Source organism: Odocoileus virginianus, chromosome 31, assembly GCF_023699985.2.
Source record: "Odocoileus virginianus isolate 20LAN1187 ecotype Illinois chromosome 31, Ovbor_1.2, whole genome shotgun sequence".
NCBI lineage: Eukaryota > Metazoa > Chordata > Mammalia > Artiodactyla > Cervidae > Odocoileus > Odocoileus virginianus.
In genome coordinates, this window is record NC_069704.1 from 14429346 (window position 1) to 14450522 (window position 21177).

Sequence of the window (21177 nt, forward strand, 5' to 3'; positions counted from 1 at the left end):
AGAACTCACCTGCCAAAGCAAGATACATGGGTTCAATCCCTGGACTGGGAAGATCCTATGGAGAAGGAAATGGCAATTTACCCACTCCAGTATTCTTGCTTAGGAAACCCCATGGTTGGGGGGGGGGGGGCGGTGATGTGTGTCTGCCTTTGCTTTTCGTTTCACTGCCACCATACGGAGGGGTACTTTCAACATGAAGGGATGTGGATGTGCATGTGGGTGTGTGTGTGTGTGTGTGTGTGTGTGTGTGTGTGTGTGTGTCTGTGCGCGGTGTGTGGTGTGTGTGTGCTCGAGCCGCCGGCCGGCCGGGGCCCACTTGGGCTCCGGGCCGAGGGAGCGGCGGGTCGGCCAGCTGGCCGGGCCTTCCTTGCTTGGCTTCCATCCAGTGGGCTGTTGGGAGGACTCGCGTGCCGAGGTCGCGTTCGCCTGGGCGGGCCGAGTCGCCGGTACGACCCGTTCTCTGGCGTTTACGTTTTCTTCTTAAGGTGCGTTCAGTTTCTTCATGGCGGTTATGTGAGTGGGTGATGGGTCTCTGCCTTTGCTTTCCAAGTTTCACTGCCACCATACGGAGGGGTACTTTCAACATGAAGAGGGTAGGTGTGTGTGTGTGTGTGTGTGTGTGTGTGTGTGTGTGTGTGTGTGTGTGTGTGTGTGTGTGTGGTGTGTCTGTGGGGGGGGGTTGTGTGTGTGCGGTGTATGTGGGTCTATGGGTGTGTGGTGTGTGTGTGTGTGCTCGAGCCGCCGGCCGGGGCCCACTTGGCTTCCGGGCCAAAAAAAAAAAAGGAAACCCCATGGTCAGAGGAGCCTGGTAGGCTGCAGTCCATCACAGAGGGTCACAGAGGAGTCAGACCCCATTCCCCATTAAGAGGAAACATAAATTAAAATGCTACTTACCCCTAATTAGGGAAATTAATAGGATTTCTTTGGGCAGAGTTGAGCTTTGGAAAGTCACACACCATTGTAATAGCTAATTTTTTTTGGTCATATTCTAAGAATTAATTTCCATCTCCTTGGTAATAATATCACTGCTCCTTTCTTTAAGAAGGGAGGAAGTGAGAAAAGGAAAGAAGGAAGAAAGGAGAAGAGAAGGAGGGAGAGAGGAAGGGTGGATTGAGGTAGCAAGTGGTCCCATGATGAAAGATGGAGGCTCAAGAAGCAGGTGAAGCTGAGCCACCTGTTCTTGGCCCTGTGATCAGACCACCTGTGCTCCTCCATGCTCCCCTCTGCCTCCTTGGTGTGAATGCCTACTTCCTTTCACATGCCTCCTGCCTCTTCCTTTTAAGTTGCAACCCTGAAACATGCCAGATGAGGCTCAACGTTGTGTGGATCTGAGTGTAAGGAGCCAGGTGCAGTGGCTGTCCTCAGGGAACACAACTTGCTGATGGCGGCCCATAGAGAAGAGTAGGGAAGGGTTGGTGCCATTTGGGGCAATAAGGAAAGGCTTGACAAAGTAAGGTTAGCCTTTGCAGTTAGGCTGGAAGGAGGGGCAGAATTTTGATAGGAGGGGTGAGGGCGAGGAAGAAAAAAATAAAGGCATCCAGTGTAGAGGCCTTGGGGAAGAGCTGGTGTAAGAAGTCTGGTATGATGGTGTGGCATGAAGGGAGGGAGTGGGAACCAGGACTAGAACTATTTTGGAGAATCTTAATAACAGGATGAGAGATTCACTAGGCACCCTGGAAGGTGTCACCAGTGGGATGACATCAGAAGATATATGCTTTAGAAACCTTGATGTGGCCAGTTGGGTGGAAGGTGAAGCCAAAGCAGAGAGGAGGAACCAGTGAACAAGATTTTCCTATGGACAAGGCCAGGGTTTCTCAACCACAACACTTTTGACTTTGGGGGAGCTCAACGTTGTGAGGGGCTGTCCCACACATTATAGGATGTTTAGCAGCATCTTTGGCCTCTACTCACTAAATGCCAGTTGTGACACCCAAAAATATCTCTGGACATTGCCAACTGTTCCCTTGATGGGGTGGGGGGGGGACAAAATTGCCCATCTGAGAACCCCTGATCTAAGCAAGGATCAATAAGGAACTGATCCAGGGCAACCACAAAGGAAACAGAGGATGACAATGAAGCAGCTGATGTTTCCGGCTCACAAATGTCAGGTTAAAGGCTAACGGGGAGTCCAAGGGAATCTTCACGTCTCAAACATGAATGATTGGGAAAACAGCAGTAAAGTTCATTGATAAAAACATGCTAGAAGGGATGCACAAGGCATTTCATTTTTAAATGTTTTGTTAGATGTTTCTAGACACACATGGAGCTAAAGACGTCCTATGGGTTATTAATAGGTGCATAGTCAGGTTCTCATGAACTAATGAATAATCATATCAATGGCATGTATCAAAAGAGAGACTGGAAGCTAGGAACAGGACCATGTGAGTGGATGAAACCACTATAATACAGTTTAGAAAAATATTAGACAAGAACTGAGTTTAGAACTTTATATAATGCCTTTTTGCAATGAGGAATAACAGGTATAAACAAAGTTTATTTTCCATGGTATAACCCTAATGGTATATAGTTGTCATTCTCTGTTCAGTCTCTAAGTTGTGTCTCACTCTTTGCGATCCCATGGACTGCAACACGTGAGGCTTCCCTGTCCTTCACTATCTCCCTGAGTTTTCTCAAATTCGTGTGCATTGATCACGTGATGCCATCCAACCATCTCATTCTCTGTCACTCACTCCCTTCTCTTGCCCTCAATCTTTTGCAGCATCAGGGTCTTTTCCCATGCGTTGGCTCTTCACATCATGTGACCAAAGTACTGGAACTTCAGCCTCAGCTGGTATATAAGAGCAGACCAATATCCTTGGGAGCTTGGGAACTTGGCTCAAAGTCATCTCTAAAAGTATAACATTAAATAGCAGCATATATATATATATTCTTTTTTACATGCTCTTCCATTATAGGTAATTATAAGATATAGAGTATGGTTCCCAGTCCTATACAGTAGGATCCTTGTTGGTTATCTATTTTATATATAGTAGTGCATATACTTTTTTATTGGCATATAGTTGCTTTACAATGTCGTGTTAGTTTTTGCTGTATAGCAAAGTGAATCAGCCCGTATGCATGCATAATTATGGCCTGAGAGAGTGGTGTGAAGGGGACCTGCTGATGATGTAGTCCAATTAACTAGCAAGTGGAAGGTGAACAAGAGGTAGGAGAAACCTAGAATATTCTTCCTACTCATATGATGCATGGTGTGGGAAATCTGAGACTGGAAAAAATCATGGAAATGAACTTCCAACCAACTACCCAAAGCTTGAAAAGATCTCTAAGAAAATGGAAAATGTCAATAGAATCTGAATGGAAAATCCATACAGAGAACAGAATATTCATTATAAATACGTGTCCTGAATTTTTTTAGAAACCTTAGAAAATCATGCATTACAAATGTCTTGCACTCTTTTACACACACACACCATGGTCATCATAAACACAAACAAATGCTATGTTTACACAAAAAACTGTACAAAATAGTTTCTTTGTTATATTATGAATCTCCAAGACAGAAAAATACCTACCATATCCTATAGTACACAATGGAATTTTTTTCTCCTTAAAATGACTCCTATAACTTGTTTTTCATACACACTTTAAAAAATTTCTGCCCTAAACAATTCTAACCATAATCCTTTTAACATACTTAATCTATGCAGCTGTCCTTCAATGTACTGGAATCTTCATAGCACACATCCTTTCCTAATGTGGCACAATCAGGGGAGTCCCCAGGCTGATAAAAGATCTCTAAGTCTAAAAACATTTGTAACTGTCTACAAGTATCTGTTAGGTAGATAAAATCACAATATACTGAAGCACAAAAACAACCAGGTCAATGACAGAGAGGTTTTGTTATGATCACCGTATCAACAGCAACAGCTATATTTTTAGGCATTGGGATCAGGAGTTGAAATAAAGCTAATATCCAGGCTTCCGAGTACTTAGTAGGAAAAAAAAAAAAATATATATATATATATATATACACACACATATATATATATAATTTCTTGCAAACCATCAGAGAATACTGGGAGCAATTCACCTTCAGCTCTATCTCCTTTAAACACTTGGATGTTGTCCTGAGATGTTTTACTATGAGGGCAACGGGGATGTAGGTAAGGGTCTGTGAAATGCTTAGGTGAGGAGAGGCAAGGGAAGTTGATGAAAAGATACATCAGTTGATACGGTTGTTTTCTTCTTGGATCATCTCCATGCCTCAACTGTTGAGAGAGATAATGGTAATTCCATGCTTTCCTGTCTAAACACCAAAAGAACTCATCCCTCTAACCAGTTGCAGAAATGACAGAATGATAATAATCCACCAAACACATTAACACATTCTCATATGACCTCAGCATGTTTTTAAAACCTGTTGTGAAAGAACGGTGACAGACAGGCAGGGGAAAAATGCATTGACATCACTTCTGTGCTGGGCTGAGGCACAGGCATTTACCAAGAGGACAGCCGCCTTTTCCTAACGAGCCCTAGAGACACAGCAGTGTTGAAGAGGCTCTGTGCCTGGAGCCCTTGCAACAGCTGGCTGGAGTCAGAGGGTGGGGCAGCTGAGCCTTTGCTGACCTCCTTGGCTGCTGGAGAAATGGTCCCAGACACGCCTCAGGCGAGCACGCTTAGCTCACCCCAAGCAGCTGCTCTTCCTCTCCTTCCACATGTAGCATCAGGCACACTTCGTTCACCTGCAGGAGATAGGGGCCACGATACCCTGCAGTCTCTCTGCCTCTCCCATCTGGACCACTGCAAAGACTTCCTAGTCTCTCTACTCCTTTCCCCTCTTCTCCAAGCCACCCTTTGCATGAAGACTATCGAATTTGTAAAGCAAGCTTAGAATGTGTCAATCGCTGGCTTGAACGTCTCCACTTGTTCTCATTGAGTGGAAAAGTCTTTCTCCTTCACCTTCAGAAAAAATTTTGCATCCTGGCCCCTGCATTTTCTCCAGTTTTACCTCCCATCCCTCCTCTGCTTCCCAGGTAGCTCAGTGGTAAAGAGTTCCCCTGCCAACACAGAAGACGCAGGAGACGTGGGTTCGATCCCTGTGTCAGAAAGATCTCCTGGAGGAGGGAATGGCAATCCACTCCAGTATTCTTGCCTGGAGAATCCCATGTACAGAGGAGCCTGGCAGGCTAAGGTCCATGGGGTCTCAAAGAACTGGACATGACTGACCATGCATACGCACCCCTCCTCCGCTACTCACAACGTGCCAGCTAGTTTCTGAGACAGAGGCTCTTTCACGACTCAGTGGCTTTGCATGAGTTGTTTTCTATACCTTTCATGCTTCCACAACTTCTCCCTTGGGGGAATATCCCCCTTGTCCTTCAAGATCCAAGGGCAAACATTATTTCCACAGTAAAGACATCACTGATCCCCCTGGCCACCAAGGTGGAGGGACTAATTCCCTGTCTTCCTATCACTTTCTGCGCAGCTCTATAAGGGAGGCAGTATAGCTCAGTAACTAACAGGATGCACTCCATAGTAGGTTAACTGGCTTTACACATGCTCATGTCTGACCTTGGTCAAATTACCTAATCTATGCCTCAGTCTCTTCCAACTGCAAAACAGGGGGAACAGCAGTAAATATGACATAGGGTTCCTATGAGGAATAAATGTGTTAAGCAGTTAAAATGCTCAGCAGAGTATCCCATTCACCATAAGTGCTCAGTAAGTATTAGCAATTATTTTTATATCCACTAAAAGTTTAATACTGTCATCATCTGTTTAGGTGCCTCTCTCTCCCTGTCTAGAGAAAAGGGTGGGGACTATTTCTTATTCATGCTTTTGTTCCTCATGCTTAACAGTTCTAGGTAATAGCCTCTCAATAAATGTTTATGGAATAATTTGATTATTTTCTAGGCAGTAAAATATCCTCATGACTTCAGAGATTATAACTCAAGGAACTTTATTTCTTTCTTTCACTCTATGGAAAGGAAAACATTACATGAATCCATAAAATGCTACCCTAAACAGAGACATTTGAAGTTAATCTTATGAGTCTCTCTGTAAAGTAGGAGTCTGGGAGCCTGATCAGAGTTTTTGTTCTACCACGACTGTGTGTCTTTAGAAAAATCACCTTCATTCATTTACTCAGTATATCCTTGCTGAATATCAATGATGTGTTAGGAACTGTTTTAGGGCTGGGGAGAAAACATTGCACAAGCTTTGTGACTGGCAAAATTTCTATTCTCATGGACCTTGTTCAGAGAGAGAAAGTGCATTCAGCAATGAATAAGAGAAAGAGGAATGAAAAGTTGGAGAGTTGTATGTTCTATGATTTAAATGAAGCAAGAAAACATGTCAGAGAGTGTTGGGAAGGCTACACTTGAAAAGTAAGTCAAGGAAGATTTCTCTGAAGGTCAACAATAGCATTTAGACTTGAGCTTGAGACTTAGGGGAGGAACATTCCAGGAAGTAAGGGGCAGCTACTCTAAGAGCTGAGTGTGAAACTTGAGCTTGGAGTGCTCCAGGAATGAGAAGAAAACCTGTGTGCCTAGAACTTGGGGAGTGAGGGGAAGAGTTGTGCCACCTGTGGTCACTGAGGAAGGCCCCATAGGCAGAGGAAAGAATGCAGATTTTATACTAAGTGCCACAGGTTGTCATTGGCAGGTATTGAACCAGAGAGGAATATGGTTTGATTCACATTTTCAGGAAATTCTATTGTTGTAGAAAGAATGGATTATGAGGGAAGTGGAGGCAGGAGAAGAGACAAAGAGACTAGTTAAGAGGCTATTCCATTAACGCAGGTGAAAAATAAAGAGCATCAGTTCAGATGGCATGTGTGGAGAAGGAGTTGATGAACCAGTCCTGACACTGATCACTTGAATGTAGGGACAAGAGAAAGGGAGAATCAAGGACGGGTCCTAAGTTTTTGCCCAGAGTATTTGAGGCAGTCCTGTCGGCAACATATTCCACAGCCAGTACCACAACTCTAGTCCATGTTCAAGGTGACAGGGAAGGCTACAGTTACTGGCTACAACAGGCAGACAAAGTACAGACCGAAGGTGAGAGATTCAAGACTTGTCTTCAAATTGTTACGTTTGAGATGCCCAGTAGATGTCCAAGAGCAAAAGACAGAAAGTTGGATATTCAGTGCTTGAGTTCAGTGGGGGAGGTGAGGACTGTAGATATGCAAGCAGTGGCATTCAGATGACGCTTAAGGCCACAGGAGCAGGTATGATCACCCAGGAGAAAGTTGGATATTCAGCGCTTGAGTTCAGTGGGGGAGGTGAGGACTGTAGATATGCAAGCAGTGGCGTTCAGATGACACTTAAGGCCACAGGAGCAGGTATGATCACCCAGGAGAGCATGTGGTTGAAGAAGAGATACAGTCATAGTCCCAAGGTAGAGCCCTGGAAAGAACAGCATTTGGGAGTGGGGTATTCAGGGCCCACAAAAGAGACCAAGAGATAGTAGCCAGTATCAAAGGACAAATTCTAGAAGACTACATTGTCATGGAAGCCCAGAGTAGAAAGTGTTTCAAAATGGGGGGGGGGGGGGGGGCCGGGGAGAGGTGGTGGTAAACTGAATCCAATGCTGCCAAGAGGTCAACTATGAAGAGGATTGGATTTGGCAACATGGTGACCTTGAAAGGATCCGTTTCACTGTTCATCTCTTGGACCCAGTTTGTCTATGTTTAAAAAATAAATGAAATTATTTTCAAACATTTTTAAAGTATAAGTACTATTTTCTTAAAGCATTAAAAGCATCCCAAGATATGTAATAGAACAAAATCAGAGCAGTTGTAGGTGAAGCAGGGGCTTTAAGGACTTCTTCAGTTCCACCTCTGCCCTTGTAGTTGACACAAATGCAGCTCTAGCTTCTTGGAAAAAAAATCCAAAACTACTAGGCTGGAGTTCTGTAAAGGACTCTTTGGCCAAGAGATTCTAAATGGGAAGATGTAAGTAGTTCTCATTCTGGTGAGCAGCAGGCCATCCACGGGTTAGGAACTTCCTTACATGGTCATGAAGAATACAAACATCCCTGGATTATAGGTGGGAATGCTTAGAATCTTCCGTAATCACAGTTCATTCTGGTTTCTGAACCCAGTTCCTTCCAGTGTAGGCCATTGGCTGCTTAGGGGCGCACCCATTTGACTGGTTTGCCCGGATCCTGCCACCCTGCCACACCTCCAAAAAGCATCCAAAGCCCTTCCTTTGTTGCAAAATGATTCAGTGTCATTTCCATAAAATGTGGGGACCTGAGCCTATGTTCACACATGCACTCTGTGTATTCTGGGAGTTTTAAAGGGAGACATCCTTCAAAGGAACAAGCCTGCCAGAATAAATTCTTGGTTGTCTTAAAGGAACCACCAAGCATAACATCGTTTGCATAGTCCATGTTCTCTCAAAAGTGAGCTATGGTGTTACTCCATTGGAAATAATCTCAAAACAGATGTTTAAGTGTGGTTCATGGGAGATGAGGAATAAAAAATACAGTGAAGGATCTTTACAAAGTATCCTAAATAAACTGACAGAATGAACTAAATTCTTAATTCATGGGGTGCCCACTTGATGTCAGGTACTCTACTGGGCCTGGACAAATGGTGGGGTAGATGTGAAAAGAGAATTTCTTGGGGACATCTCTTTTGTGTATCTGAATTGAGTCATCTTCCATCACTCAGTTCCAAGACAGCTTACCATCAGGCTGTTTGTTAGAATTTCAGGATTTTCCCAAGCAGCACATTCATTCAGATTACCAAAATATGAGACCAAAAGTACCTATATCACAGTGGTAAAACAACCACACCTGACATCTATCTGCACAGACAGACACTCAAGTTTACAAAACTCTTATACATTATGAGATAGAACATTCCTTTATCTTTTGGTTTGTGTGGCCTTTCTGTTTTCCTGTCATTTCCACACATTTTCATTAAACTGTGTTGACTGCTACCTTATTAGCCATTATAGAGTTGTTTTCTTGTGGTGGTTTTTTTCTCAGCTTGACAAAGGCCAGACATGGGAAAACATCACCATGGCGTAGGTACAAGGGTGACCATTCCCAAGGAGCCCAGTGACTTTGCAGAATCACCGATACCCACTGACCACTGGCTGATGTTTATTCTAAAGGAAAGCCAGTGCAGTCAGAAGCTTTTAATGGGAAAGTGATAGAGGTAAACAAATACCTTGATGTAGGCAGCAAATGTCAGGGAATCTACATTGGGAAAGACCTCTGGAGTGCTAACTGCCTGATCTCCTTACGTCACCCACCCCAAGGAACACAAAACTTAAGAGAGACCATATCCCCCAGGCTGACCCATCAGCATGGTCACGTCCCAGGAGCAAGTGAAGCTGGGTGACAGAATCTGGGGAAGAAGAAACCCTCCTGAACCTGCCTGGAAGCCTGATGAATGGGCAAGAGATGACAGGCTTGTAAGTGGGATTATCTTTGCTCTGAGTTCACAGACAGCTCCCATTTGTGAGATACCTTCCTTACAATATACATTCAATGGCTCTATTATCTCACAACCACCCTATAGGGGGGAATATATATGAATATTCTTATTTGATAGAAGTGGCCCAGAGAAGTCAAGTTATGTGAGCCAGGCCACAGAGCAAGTAATAGAGCCTGGATATTTACCTGTTTCTCAATGCTGTAGTCCTAACTGCCCCACCATCTGGCCATACACGAAGCAGGAGCAAGGCTGAGATTTGAACCAGGTCTCATTTCCTAAAGCTGTCACCTGACATCCTTTTGCCATATGTTTAGATCTTGGGTTTATGCCTGGTGTTTTGATGTTTGAGTACCTTCCTCCTCTTCTTTCATCTTTTTACAGATTTGGTTATGAAGATATTCCTCTTGGAAAGTATCTGGTTTGGCAGGTTCCCATGGCCACTGGGGATTCAACTTGAAGGGAAGCGCTAGGAAAATATTTTTTATGACTGGAATCGAGGGAAAGGACCCCATTCAGGCTGGATTCCACCCAAAAAAGCCCTCCCTAGGTTTTGTGAGGACTAAGGCAAGGGGGCGGGAGTGGTGCATAGAGCCCCCTCCCCTGGGTGGAAGGTGAAATGCATTGTGTCTGTTTGAGGTTAGCTCTGCTCATTTGTAGTTGAGATTAATGGACTACAGATCCTCATGCAGTGGTGATAGAGATCACACCCAGATTTGCATCTTAATCCTTGGAGTTGAGCAAACATCAAAAGGCTCAGCAGGTTGGCTCAGATCATTAAGATAATGATTAATAGCAGGCTTGTTTATGGAGCTTCCATCTCCAGAGCTTGCCATTGCCTTTACATAGGAGACACTGTTTCATGAAGATTAAAAATAACAACATTGAGAATCCAATGAGCTCCCCCCAATAAATCAATCTCTCCACAATCTTTCACTCCAGCTCTCCTCCTGAACACCTCTGCAATGTAATCTCCTCTTATGCCACTGATTCAAAAGCCATTTTGCCCTTGTAAACCAGAACATTTCATAGAATACTGGACTGTATACGTTTCTAATCCATATTATGTCAACACTAACTGTATGTGCCTCTCCCTCTAGATCCAGAAAACTCAGAGACAAGACCATTTATGACTCATCTTTTTATTTGTGGCACTTAGTCCAGTGTCCCAAACATCGTAGATGCTCAATTAAATGTTTGCCATCTTGTTAAATTTATGATGTCACAAACATAATAGTTTTCTCTCAGGCAATCAGGCACAGCTCCCTTACTTTACAGAGAAGGGGACTGAAGTCCAGAGAGTGGACATGAATTATCCAGGGTCACTAGCGAGTGGAGAAGGCCTGAATCTAGAAATACTGTCACTTAACCAACCTCCTACTTCTCTTTGCATACTGCATATTAAAACCTGGAAAGGATAGGTCTATCCAAGATCTCAACCCCTCACGAAATCTGCTATCAGAAAGTCTTGAACAACATGACCCAGTATAACCTTGTTACCAGATCGCTAAGCCTCTCTGATAACTTCTCAAGACAAAACTCAACAGTACTGGAACAGTCCTAGGATGGAATTATATTAGTCAGGCTTTTAAACTGGAGTCAGATGAGCAGGAATGTATTCTCCTTGTATTCCAACTAACTTTGAACTGAAATGGGGAAATGAAAGTTCATCGTTTTTTTAAACATTGCATAGGAATAGAAGTGGTTCTAAATAAAGACAGATCTTAGCATTGTTTATGACATTAGGAAGTAATGGAAGCACCAGTAATTATTGGCTTTGTTCATTTGGTAACAAAAAGAAAGTCTCAAGTGGAAAAACAGAAGGATTTCTGAGCAGTCATTATTCATTCAAAGAGCTTAAAGAAATGAACTCTTATCCTTCCAATCTGATCCAACCAAAAACGTCTCTGATTATTCCTAACATGAAAGAAAAGATTAGCAAGTTTTACTTTGGAAGTCTCAAGCCTTGAAAACAGATAGTCCATATTTCTGTCTCAAATTATTAGGTCTGTGCCGAGGTCTAACATCCTGGTCATTGACCCCAGGCAGGATGATCATCCTGTAGATGGATGGCTTTGTGCCCAACAGTACACTTTTTCTTCAGCCTCTCCCTTGCAGTCTAGTGAAGGAAAAATATGATGAGGCCAACTGGATAAAGAGAAGACCAGGCTCGTGAATTTGGCCTTCTTATCCCCAGAACCTCATCAGCCGAGGATCCACATCAGGTCTCATTTCTAAATGTTGCTGTGGAGCAGTTAAGATGTTTAGTAGGGTGGCACAGGACCAGTGGTAAACGTGTTGGCTGGTTCAAACATGTCTCATTTGGGCGCTAGTGGAAGAAAGGCAATGACACATGCCTACTGTTCTGCAATTCTTACGGGCCATGTCTCAACATTAGACCCGTGGCTGACTAATTTGGTAAAAAAGAAATAACATTAATTTGATGAGATACTGAATGATTTACTTAAATGATTTATTTGATTTTTTAAATGTAATTATATTTTTAATGGTCTTAAGCAACTCTGACCAGATGTTCTGGTTTTATCTGTATTCAAATTCTACTGTGTCACTACAAATGACCTGTTAGGTGTCTCTCACCTTGAGAATTCTATGATTCCATACTGTTGCCTTAAGTGCTAGAACTTGCAAGTCTTTGTTTACACACTGCTGAGATTCTTATATAATGTGCTTTGACTGCCATGACTTCATGAAAGACAGACCTTCAGGAAAAGACAATTGCCACCTAGCAGGGAACAGAGAGGGTTTCCCAGGTGGTGCAGTGCTAAAGAATCCTCCTGCCAATGCAGGAGATGCAAAAGTGGGTTCGATCCCTGGGTGGGGAAGATCCCCTGAAGTTGGAAATGGCAACCTGCACCAGTATTCTTGCCTGGAAAATTCCATGGACAGAGGAGCCTGGCTGACTACGGTCCCTGGTGTCACAAAAAAGGGGGACATGACTGAACGACTGCACACAGCACAGGACAGGAAACAGAGAGAAAATTTTCAATGTTTATTAGGGGAGTGTGTGAATGAGAGAAGATAATAAGAAAAACAATAATTTCAGACAAGAAAAAACAAGATGTGTCATTTCCAAGGTTGCATACTTTCTCGCTTGAGCAGCCAAAATATCCAGTGAACAGTTAATATGGTAGCCACTATTTCCAATTTTCAAGAGACTCGTGTATTTCACATAAGTATCTGGAGGAAAAAAAATGCATAAGTAATATAATTATCTTCCTTCATTCTCATCAGAAAAGAGAGCAGCATGTTATTGCAAGAGTCCAGGTTTAATGATCAGACTTGAGTTCCAGTCCTTGATCCACTCTCTGGGTGATCTTGGCTAATACTTTACTCTCTCTGAGCCTTCATGTCTTCATTTTTTTAGTGGAATGGTAAATAGTTTCTCCACCTTAAGTGATACTCTAAAATTAGCTTAAAAAATATTAAAAATATGGGACATCCAGAGCATGTAATGTCTCTTTTTTTCTCCTTCTCCTGGGATCTTTGGTTTCATATTCTTTAAAAAAAAAAACCCAGAAGTCCTGATCTAAATGGATTCAAATGTGTGCTGTCCTTGTTTCTAACGCCTTAGCCAAACTGAAAGATGATTCCACCATTAATGAAAGTAGGTCATTATAAGCAGCATGGCCCATTCATCCACCAGGCAATCTATCAGAATGATCAGTATGACTGATCATTCCACTTATTTTATGGGAAGACTTCCTTGCTGCTAAAGAACCCCAGATAAGACTTGGTTCTGAGATGCAGGCATACCCTTGAGGGTACCCAGGTTATTGTCTGTGTGTGTAAGAGGGTGCTATCCCCACACAGCAGGAGCATCTGTGTGTTCTGTGGGGCAAGGTGATTGTGTCTACGTGTGTGACATGTGTCAGGATTTGGTTTGTGGAGTCTTTTTGACCACCACCATATTTTTGAGTAGATTCCTCAAAATAATAACAGCACTTAGATCCTGACCCTCTTTCTGGGGAGAAGAACTTGGATGGTCCTCATGGGACAGGCATCCAATTATTAGCTCCTGCTTCCCTCTCCTGGGCCTCTTCACGGCCTCTGTCCAAGCATTTGTGGATATGCAAGTATACGTGTACACACTATGCTTAAAAATCACGGTGAACTATTTATAGCTTCCTGAGATACGTAGTGTTATTTCACTGTCACTCCTCAGCTATGCTGGTCCCTCTTCTTGGGACACTGGACAGTCTCTCACACCCACTCACATCCTTATAGAATCAGCTGGGGTGGAACCTCCTCTCGGAGCCTTATCTGACTTCGTCAAGTTAGGTGGAGGCATCCCTTTTCCTATTCTTCCTGAACACATTCTTTTTTTAATTATAGCATTTTTGCACTATAGGTTAATCACCTGTTTATGAGCCTATCTTCCCAAATGAACAGTCAGTTTCTTGAAGACTCAGAGCACGTTTTACTAATTTCAGCATCCGCCGGGCCCAGCACAGGGGCCTCGTATCTCAACATATATTGAATGAAGGGATGAGTGAATAAATAGATGGTTTGGGGTACAGGGCCAGGTCAAAGTGTAGTTACAGCCCCCAAAAACTAAGAGCTTTGTTAAGTCAGTGAGTGAAGGGTCTTACTCAGTAACCCATAAATCATTAGGACTTCTGAGAGTAAATAGCTCCCTAAGACAGGTGCTCCGGCTTGTATAGTATGCGAGAGTTGAGTGGCTAATAGATCAAGTAACTTGTCCACTTTCCTGGAGTGAAGTTTTGGGCTCACCTCCATTCAGAAAGCTGAGTACATGATGCTACATGTCTCCTTCAGTGGAGTTAAATTAAGCTTAATATCTTATGACTCAAGAGTTTGCACACCAAGGCTTGGCACTTAATATTGTAATTACTCCTTTTGATTAGAACTACCTTTCATAAGCAAATCGACGCAGTGATTTGACAAGCTTGAGGAATTGTGTTTGGAGCTCACCCTACGAGTTCCACAGGGACCTGTAATCATAGTAATTACTATTGAAGCGAGATTCCAGTTCTCGATGTACCAGGAGGTGAGTGAGTAAGAGTCACACGCTGCATCCTTTCCCATCTCAGTGTGGCTGAAAACAAGGGAAGTGGAAGTAAACACAGTGTGATCAGCCCTCGGCCGCATAGGCTGTGGTGTTTCTCCTTTGATAGGGCTCAGCCTGTGTGGAATTCACTGCATTGAAATGGATTCTTTAACACACACTTGGTGGCACTTAGCTCTTCTGGTCCATGCTAGTAACTTTTGTGAATAGATAGATAAGGCGGACATGAATCCACACACTGTCCTTTGCGGGGTCCCCAAAGTACTCTTGGGGTGAATGCGGAAAATAGGAAAAGCAGTGTCTGTCATGACCCAGAAGGCTTGGCTCAGAATCACCGGCGCTCCAGTCAGTTGAAAGATCAAATGTTCCCTGGAGGATGAGTTCAGAGCTCCACTGGAGGTGTTCAGAGTGTTCTGAGCTAGTTTTTAAAGGACATGCCTCACTGCTGACAGGAGCCTTATTCCAAACCACAAGAGAGCCTTGCGGAGACAAAAGCCTTCGGCCTCCAATGGAGCGACTTTGCCCTTCTGTTCTATGGTCCCGGGGCTGATTTCCCCAGGAGGCTGTTGTGAGTTCCAAATGCTGAGGAGGAACAATTCCCAATGGGACTCACAAGGGGACTCTGAGAAAGAGTTGTTTCTTTTCCTTTTCTTATAGGGATTGTTTATGTTAGGGGCCCCCCTACTCTCTGGAAACACGATCTCTTAGGCACACACCCCACAATTATGGCTTCCCACCGTCCATAGTGTAGGGGTTCCCTCCCCACGCTTTTCCCTCCATCATCCACAGCCTGAAAATCCATTTAAAAATTAACAACACAAGGAGGAAAGTGCCGCAAGACCCAGATTGCTAGCAGATGCTCGGGGGCGCTGGCAAGAGAAAAGGCAAGTGGAATGAGGCATTTGGAGGCCAGGGTTTCCTTCCATGCCTTTCTAAAAGGGTGCATGGGATCAGGTGAGGCACGATACACCTCCATCCCCTTCCTCACTCATTCTCCCTTTTGACAGATAGCCTTTGAGGAATAATAATGTGCCAAGTCCACTGCTGGGTTCTGGAGCCACAGCGGTGATGATAATGAACATTTATCGAGTGTTTACTACACGCCAGGCACTCTTCTAAATATTTTGTTTATTAACATGTTAACTCAGTTTTTTTCTTTTAAACAGCCATAGTTTTTATCCTCAGATGAGGAATCAAAGGCACAAAGAGGTTAGGAATTTTCCCCAGTGTCACATAAGCAGTAGGAAGAGGGATCAGGCCTAGATCCTTGGCAGTCTGATTTCACAGCCTAAGTCAGGAGTCCACACACTTTTTCTGTGAAGGGCTAGATAGTAAATATTTTCCCTTCGTGGGCCATCTGGTCTCTGTCGCAACTTCTCAGCTCTGCTGTTGTAGCAAAAAGCAGTCCACGGCTGTGTTCCAATAACACTGTCTTTGTCGACACTGAAATTTGAATTTTATAGAATGTTTATGAGTTATGAAATATTTCGTTGATTTCTTTTCAACCATTTAAAAAATGTAAAACCATCTCTACCTCTCAAACCATGCAAGTTAGGTCTTGAGCTATAGTTTGTTGATCCCTGGCCTAAGTTGTGCTGGCTTCTCCATTAGTGACTAAGGATGAACTGCTATCCTAGTGGGCGAGCCATGCAGACTTAAACCCCTCTAGAGAATCCTTTGTCTATGCATGTGCTGCTGGCTTCGTGTGAATCTCTACTTCTCATCCTCCATCCTCCTGTTGTCTAACTCATGTGTGCCTTTCAGATGCCAGCTTAGCCTCTATCTCTTTCCCTGATACTCATCTATCTCATGCCCAGCCCCTCCTTGTTCTAGGCATTCTGTCTCCTCTGTCACAGCACGCTTACAGTCACCTAGTTACCCATCTGCTTTGGGAGGACCACGGGTCCCACCTACCCCAGCTTCCCTGGATTCTGTTTGGATCCTTGGCGCTGGTAGATACAAGACACAAGTAGTAGAATTAGCTTGTAGGTGAAGGAGTTTCAAGAAAGATCAATGAATAAGGGAACTTTTAACCTTTGGGTTGAGCTAAGGAGTTCTCCAAGCCAATAAGATGAGGAAGTTTGCTCTGGAGAAAAGAATGAACTGTGTGTGACAAAATGCAGGGATGAGGAAAATAATGCAAATAGGGGTGTTCAAGGAATCACCAGCAGCTGGCAGAAATGCCAAACGGAAAAGATGAGGCAGAGAGCATCTGTATCACCAAAGCTCGGATCCCCATGGGACAGTTTAAGGGCAGTGAGCTTGGGAGTGACATGCTCAGAGTTGGGCTCCAGAGCAGCGGTCAGGAAACTAGGCCCCATGGACCAATTCCAGCCCAAGATCCCGCAGTGAAGAGGGAGCTGGAGAAGAATGTCAAGGGTGTGTGAGATCCAGTCTGTGTTCTTTCCCTCCACCACACTGCTCTTCCCCATCTGGAGATCTAGACATGGACTGGGGCTGGCTAGACGTCTCGGGGACCCTGCCAACCTAAACCCAATCCCAGCTGCCCTTGACGGACTTCCTTGGAGGAGGAGTGAGAGATGACTGGTGTAAGGCTGTCTTGTCATGCTCCTTAGTGCATCAGTGGTGTGTAAACTCGAAGCTCATGGCCTGTGTGCCACTGATCTTGCCACGATCTTTGGTCATGCACCTATTTCTCCTTGAGTCTTTTGTCCTAATCTAAGCATGGGCTACATCCTCTTGAAGGACCCTCATCATGATAAGATTCTGAACTTTGGAAGGATTCTACATGCCATATTAAAATACCTGTGGCTCAACAATTTACAAGTGATGGAAGTCCTGGAAATGAAGGAAGCAGAAAAGACATCACTCTCACCCTCAAGGTACAGCGGTGAGCAATGATCCAGGGCTTTAGGAAGGAAAGGAGGATCCACACCAGATTAGTTCTGAGGGGAGGGAGCTTGTTAAGGGGATTTAAAGTCTACAGTCTTAATAGTCCTTTGTAGTTCTTTGGCGCCTGGCTTTTCTTGAAGCTCAAAGTATTTTGCAAACATTAGCTCATTAATACCGCCAGCAGCCTTGTGAAGTGGGTAGTATGAATGTCTTATCCCCACTTGGGATTCTTGAATTTGAGGGGAAAAGGGGTTCTGGCTGGTGACTAGTGCCTAGTTGAAGAGAGGCCCCAGGGGTTGGACTAAATTTAATACTCATGTTTGTTTCTCATTCTACCAGAAAGACAGTGGATGGTGAGAGAAGCATTAGCGAAATCTGGGTACCAGCTCAAACTAGGCTTCTCCAGCTTTGTGAATTTGGACAAGTCCCTCAACTTCTATAAAACTGAGTTTTCCCTTGGGAAACGGGGGCTGATGATAAGAACTGTAAATGTAATGTAATGTCGTTGTTGTACTAAGTTGTGTCTGACCCTTTTGTGAATCTATGGACTATAGCCCACCAGACTCCTCTGTCCATGGGATTTCCCAGGCAAGAATACTGGAGTGGGGTGCCATTTCCTTATCCAGGGGATCTTCCTGATCCAGGGATCAAACCCTCATCTCCTGCAGCTCCCACCTTGGCAGGCAGCTTCTTTACAACTGAGCCACCAGCTGCTGTTGCTAGGTCGCTTCAGTCGTGTCGGACTCTGTGCGACCCCATAGGGAAGCTGGTAAATATAAAATGCATGTTAAAGTCATTTGATTATTGAAGTTTCAATCAACAGATCTAAGATATTTTTCTTAAAGCTCACTATACGTGTGGCTCAACACTATATGGGCTGTGTGTTCTCATGAGTGCTCTCTGAGGTGGGTGAGCGGAAGCAAGAAGGAGGTCCTGGAGACTGCACTGTCTTGGGCTGGTGCAGAAAAACCAGCCAACCAGTCTGAGTAGAGTTGTCTTGAGATAAAACCAAAGAAGGGGATTCACAGGAAAGGAGGATGATAGATGGTTAGAAGTTCATCTCACCTAGGAGCGTTGGAAGGTTTGAGCAGGGAATCAACCTAGACAGATCTGCCGTGTGAAGATTAACTGTGATACCAGCACGGAGAACCAAGGACAGCAATGGTATCGGCAACTGATGGGCAAGATAATCCACTGTGGCACGGGAATAAAATTTTTATAACATCTCCTTTCTATTTCCTAATTTTCATCCTTTGAAAAATCTACTTTTAGACATGACTTTTGTGTATATGTTTTAAAGGCAAATATATTTTTAAAATATGATATTTATGTGTAAAAATTAACATAAAAAGCAAAATTTTTACTGATAGGAGCACCTGATCTGAAGTTTGGAACCTACTCACTGCATTAGAAGGGGATGACCAAATGCAGAATTCCATCTGAAAGTTCTTTTTGACATTCAGGGTGAGCTAGTAGAAGCCTGGATATAATAGTGGCTTAAGTGGAAACCAAAAGGAAAGAATATCAGGAACCTATCATACAGGAAGAAGAGGCAGGACTTAGTCATCTGGAGACATAAAGAGCAAGAGAAGAAGAGGCAAAGTTCTTCTTACTAGAGAAGAAGGAAGAGGCAAAGTTGGTGGTGAGATTTCAATCCTTTTTTTTTTAAATATAACTTATTTATTTTAATTGGAAGCTAATTATTTTACAATATTGTAGTGGTTTTGCCATACATTGACATGAATCCGCCCTGGGTGTACATGTGTCCCCCATCCTGAAACCCCCTCCCACCTCCCTCCCCATCCCAGCCCTCAGGGTCATCCCAGTGCACCAGCCCTGAGCACCCTGTCTCGTGCATCGAACCTGGTCTGGCAATCCATTTCACATATGATAATATACACATTTCAATGCCATTCTCCCAAATCATCCCACCCTCGCCCTCACCCACAGAATCCTTGGCCAAGAGAATGCTGGCACTACCAAAGAAAATGAAGAAGGTCAGAAAGGAGACCTAATGGAGAGAAAGGTGAGCAGTTCTGCCTTGACTAACGGGATTTTAAGGTAAGGCAAGAGGAAACTGAGGGACTGGAGATGTGAGGCTGGGGCTTGTAAGAGAGTCCCAGCTAAAGGTGGAAGAGCTCAGTGTGGAGATGAGTGGAGACTGGGATCCCCTAGAGAAGCGGGGGGGCAGCAAGGGGTTGGTCCAAAAGGAGAGAGTGTTCTCGTCCCCAACCAAATTCAGTCATAAGAAAGCCTACTGTCAGAAGCCAGTGATCATTTCAAGTGGTCACAAGTTTACACACTCATAGAACACCAGAGACCGAATGGCCCTTCAAGACTACCTAGCTTATGGTTGACTTGGTCTAAGTAAATTTTTAAAATCACAATCTTAATTGACCCCAAATGTGTCAGTGAGGATTCTTAGTTGCAAACAACAGAATCCACTCTGGCTAATTTAAGCAGAAAACAGATTTATTAAAAGGATATCTAAATTCTTAGAAAATCTCAAGAAACAAATTTGTGGCTGTGCTTCCAGGAACAGTGTTCAAAACCACAATACGATGGATTATTGTTTGGCAGAAGAAAGAAATGTAGCACAGATCCTGGCTATGACATCAACGAACCTTGGAAACTTCATGCCAAGTGAGAGAAGCCAGTCACAAAGAACCACATATTGTATGATTCCATTTATATGAAATGTCCAGAATAGGCAAATAGAAAGTTGATTCATAGTTGTTTAGGGCGGGGGCGGGGGGCATGGTGGAGAGGGTGGGAAGTTGGAAAGTGACCGCTAAGAGATATGAAGTTCCTTGGAGGGCTGATAAAAATGCTCTAAAACTTTAAATGAGTGAATTATATGATATGTGAATATATCTCAAAAAATTGTCACATATGCACATGCACTCCACAGAAAGGCTGATGAGAAGAGGATTATTACTGCCACCACTACCAATGCCAAATACAAGATGCCAAGAACTTAACTTTAGCACAGCCTCCACTTTCAGCATTGCTGGTGCCAGACCTGCCTCAGGGACTCAGTCAGGCAAGCACTGGCTTCCCTAAAGATTTTGGACCTCTGTCACCATTCACATGAGTCTATGTGATGCCTAGGAAGATTCCATTGCTTCAGAATGCTCACTTCCAATGTGAAGTCCTGTTTGCATGTATCCAACTGATGAAGCCAATAATACACTGTGACCTAACTGCCAGGTTCTCTGAAAATTGGATTTCTGATCACTACACAGGGAATCAGGAGAATGTCCCAAAGAAAGACTAGTTGAAAGACGGTGTGGAGGGAGGGATGAATAGGCAGAGCACAGAATATTTCTAGGGCAGTGAAACTACTCTGTATAATGATGGCTACATGTCTTTATACATTTGTCAAAAACCATAAAAGGTACAACACTGAGACTGAACATTTATGTAGATTCTGAACTTTATATGATAACTGTGCATCAATGCAGATCCACCTTCTGTAACAAGTCCGCCATTCTGATAGGGGATGTTGATAATGGGGGAGTTTATGCTTGTTGAGGGCAGGAGGTCATGGGAAGGTCATGGGAAATCTCTGTACCTTTTGCTCAATTTTACTCTGACTCTAAAACTGCTCTAAAAAATAAAGCATTTTTTTTTTTAGAAAAAAGCTGAAGGACAGCCACAAATATAATTAACATCCACTGTTAAATTATATTGGGCTTGCCTGGTGGCTCAGACAGTAAAGAATCTGCCTGCAATACAGGAGACCTGGATTTGACCTCTGGGTTGGGAAGATCCCTTGGAGAAGGGAAGGGCAACCCACTCCAGTATTCTTGCCTGAAATCCCATGGACAGAGGAGCCTGGCTGCCTATGGGGTCGCAGAGTCGGACA

At 43.7% G+C, this 21177-nt stretch overlaps 1 long non-coding RNA gene across 1 annotated transcript; it reads left to right on the plus strand.

Moving 5' to 3' along the window:
* Positions 1–276: 276 nt before the first annotated feature.
* On the plus strand, positions 277–20731 carry LOC110144311 (uncharacterized). Its single transcript, XR_011484945.1, has 5 exons — positions 277–485; positions 18680–18951; positions 19260–19335; positions 19846–19985; positions 20221–20731. It is a non-coding gene; the product is annotated as an uncharacterized lncRNA (long non-coding RNA).
* Positions 20732–21177: the final 446 nt, after the last annotated feature.